Source organism: Cryptomeria japonica, unplaced genomic scaffold, assembly GCF_030272615.1.
Source record: "Cryptomeria japonica unplaced genomic scaffold, Sugi_1.0 HiC_scaffold_25, whole genome shotgun sequence".
Lineage (NCBI taxonomy): Eukaryota > Viridiplantae > Streptophyta > Pinopsida > Cupressales > Cupressaceae > Cryptomeria > Cryptomeria japonica.
Window position 1 is genome coordinate 944591 of NW_026728847.1, and position 4588 is coordinate 949178.

Genomic DNA, 4588 nt, shown 5'->3' on the forward strand with positions numbered 1-4588 from the left:
AAAATAATCCGGAATTCGCAACACCAAATCAAGTAAGCAAAAGATCGAAAGATCATGGCTAAACCTTCAAAGTCAAAATAAAATAAATTGCTGATCCACAAAGAAATAAATAAGAATATCACAACTGCACATAACATCACTATGTGACTAGCATCTAGCCACCAACGAGGAAGGAAGGAACAATCATCAAGCTATTGCAGTAGCTCATCATGGTATGCGGCCTAGTCACACATCCACACGACATGGCAATGTGCACCTCGACATCACCCCACATCATGTCGTCATGCGGCATGGCAATACTCCAAGCGAAGAAAACACGCAGTGGACGTATCCTGCATGGTAGTGTACCTCACAGAAAAAGGCACGCGCAGGTGACTTACGCATAGCGACGTATCTCTCAGGATACTCACTATAAGCCAGAGATATACATGGCTAAGGTCAACCCACATGTGTACCAACACCTACCAACTGGCAGATCATGTGAACAAAACCTACCTTTCATGAAGACAAGGCAACAAGATCCTCCAAGATACATCATCACTATGCTCAAGAACGACCATCAATATGCTCAAATAAAGAGAGGAATAGGCCTGCACACATAAACCTTATAAATAGATTCATGAAAAGGGAAAGTATTGAGTACACCTTTGATATCATTTTATTGTATAACTATATCTTTCCTCAAAATAGAGAAGCTAAAGTTGCTTCACACCGACATTACTCGTGCACCGATCCATACTATTCTTTTGTAGCATTTCTAAAAATCTTATCATCTAGGTAAAGAGAAGTGAAAGAGAGTTTGATATCTACACTATTTCATACATAGACACAAGATCAACAAGGTCACACTACAAATTATAAAATTTCTCTCTATAAGTCTATCATCTTAATTGCATGGTTTTCATTTCACTTCCATTTAGACAAATTGCCAATAGGCCTAACATGACATTTCCAATTATTATGGTTGCAACAGAATTTCCTAGTTTTCCAAACAAGAAATCGAGACAGACAATCTTTTCAGTAATACAAGACCTCTTGAGAACACTCACTATTCTTAATTCTCTACAAAACATATCATAATCTACAGCCTTTTATTGAAAATTCAAGGTACGGTAAGAAGGTAAAAGAGGAGCTATCAACTAAATAATACATAATTATGCATGCACATCAAACAAGCCTTTCATTTACACTTTATAATCATAATAAGTCAATTATATATATATGTCCAAAAGAAAGTTCAATCGAGCATTGTTAAAATAGGTCCTCAATCAAATTGGTTTAATAAAACACATTAAACAATCTTTCATGGAACACATTAATACACTCTCGAAGCTACTATAACATGTTCCCTTTTTATACATCTTTTACAAACAAAGCAGTTTCATATAACAACTATCTGTATATTAATGCACCTTACTTAAGACATAATTTAATTATGTTACTCCTACAATACACATGACGAATTATTTAATTTAAACATACAATTTTCTCCCAATAACCAATATGAACTTTCAAACCCATATCCCTTTTATTATCTAAAACCACATAAGCGTCATAAGGCTCACACAAGGGTTCAAGAAGTCACAACCTTTCTCTTGCAAAAAGAAAACTCACATGAGAGATAATTACACATATCACTAACATTATAATTTCTAGAGAGAGAGGAGGAAGGGTGATAATCATTCAATTTGCTACATAATAAGCATTCAATATCTACCATACTAGTCCTTCAAGTGGACAACACTAAGCTAGATCATAATCTTAAACAAGCACATTTCGTACTTTCAGATTCAAGACAACACTAACCAACCCAAATGGATTAGTTTAAAGAGTAGAACAATCAATAAGGAAGGTACCTATGACTTTCTTTCCAAATAAGAGTAATCATAGACCAAGACATCAATACGCAAACAAAGCACATATAATCACTCCAAAGCACCAACATCAAGAAGGTGAAAACAAGGCGTGAACACACACGTTACACACCAGTTAAGGTCTGCTCAATCACACACATACAAAAGGAGGACAAGCATACAACATAAGTTCTATACACCTCACACCAAGTAAGGGCACAAGGGAAACCAGAGATCCCAATGTTTGCAACTTGGCTCTGATACCAAATGTAATGCCCCACTAGGAAACCCCGAAGGGATAAGCTAAAACACAAGAATAGAGTGCAAATAATTTTATTTTTTTTAATTAAACACAACACAATGATACAATGAGATATCAAAATTCAGATTACACACTGGAAGACTTCAACTAACACCTAAAGAGTTTCCTAACATGAATACTTAATTCCACATTTAACTCAACTCACGCTAATTAATTCAATTAAGTTGAATGGCTTAATGACAAGATAATACTTAAACAAAGGATAATTTCTTTCAGAAGATAAAAATATAGACAACATGATAAGGTTCATCCATTGAGGTTAGAAGTATAGGTAACCTGATTAAGTTCATCCAATAAAATTTAACCAACCATTACGTTCAAACTTTCATAAAAATTTAAGACATGCATCTAATTTCAAAGGGTACTTAAATTCATCATAAACTAATGAATACTTTCCAAGCATACTTTAATTGCATTATACATAACTGAATACATTCCATTATTCAAATCTACAATCCTTCATGATCCAAATCACTGCATTTAATAAGATGACTAAACACATGCATTTAAGATTAATTTCATCTAATTCACTTTATACATTCTAAATAAATGTCATCCATACATGCTAAAACTAAAAAGGAAACATAAGAACATAAGCATCACATAACACCAAATTGATATCAGAGTTCACCCCTAGTGGGATACATCTCCAGGTTTGCTCAACTGCAAGACCCCTCTGATAAATAAATAATAGAGAAGAATACATAAGGTCACATCATTTACAATCCTTCCATCAAGGAGAACATAACCAATAATACATACGACCACATCGGTCAAATAAATACATAAATGATCCTTGAATAGGAAACAATCCAACTGAACATAATATAAGCAAATACAAAGATCCACTGGAGCATGCACGAAACTAAGTCTTCGCAACCCATCATAAGCAACCCAAGGTCTAACATGATATCAGGTACTCACAAGGGCATAAGAAACAGGATGACTCCACAACATTGCTCCTATCAAGACAACACAACAACACACTAGCGAACATAAGGGACAAGTGTCATCACATAACCTGGTATGGTTACCATGGCAGGTCTTCATAGGTTTCGGCCCCATCCACTGGGTTACCCTAGCAACCTATTCTGAACCTCCGGCCCATCCAAGTCTCATGTGGACCCACACATCTTTTCGTGAATACAAGGATGATGGTTTGCCATTTCAGGCCTTCTCACTGCATGTCGAGTCTGTGTTAGCACTCATCCCATGTGTGAGGCACAATTATCTTACTTAGTGATTCATTAACTAACTCTCTAGTATTCTATTAGGTTATCAATTATTTAGAAACACTTCCGATGGGTTACCAACAGCAACTTTGGGCGTGGCCCCCAATCGAAAGCCACTTTCCCAAATGACACTAGGCTATACTCAAACGGACTCCTAAACCAAGGAATTTACAAGGTCAAGCAAACGGAGTTCAACATAGTAGGAATACCCACTTGATCAAACAAGACTTCATACAAGGTGCACTCACTGACGATACCCTAACTTGAGACTGAACCAGCTATGGCCAACCACGAATCAACATTCGACACCCGTATAAAGGACATGACCAGTTACAACACCATCACAAGAAAATAGTCAAACTTAGAATTGGGGATAGAAACAGGTACCCAATTCAATCATACAATAGGGTCCAACAAACAAAATCAAAGACTTGCCATTTCTTAAGCAAATGCGAATATAGAAAATTAAACATGCATAGGCATAGATTGGAAAGACAATCTTCTTTTTGATTGTTTACACACAACAATCGATTCAGTTTTCTAAAGGATCTAAGTTGATTGCAGTTTGTTTACCTTGTCTAGGTATAGGTCGTTCATGGTTTACTAACTCACTAAAGTTCGATTGCATCATACAATAATTTAAATATTTCATCGTGAGTTTTCAAACCAAAATCACATGATAATAGTTATAATGTATGCAGTATACACAATGATATAAAATTAATTATTTATTACTCCCATAAAAATATGATATTCATTTTAAAAAATAAAACATCATTTTTATCCATGGTCGAACACAATAATCTAATCTCATATTCCAATTAAAAAAAAAATCGAAATTGGAAATTACAATTAGATATATATATTTCACTGAAATGAAAATAAATTATTTAATTCCCAATTAAATTTATTTTCATTTCCTACTTTCAAACTCCCAAATTAACATAATATTTAATCCTCTGATTAAAAATAAATAAAATAAATTATATAAATAATTAATTGAAATATTATTCTCTTCCCAATTTAAATCTCTTTTTCATATAAAAAGAAAATCTTAATGAATTCTCAATTAAAACAAAATCATTTCCTGCCTCCTAAATAATTTAAAAATTATTTATATCACTAAAATATAATATATCAAATAACATTATTAAATAAAACAAAATCATTGATTACATTAA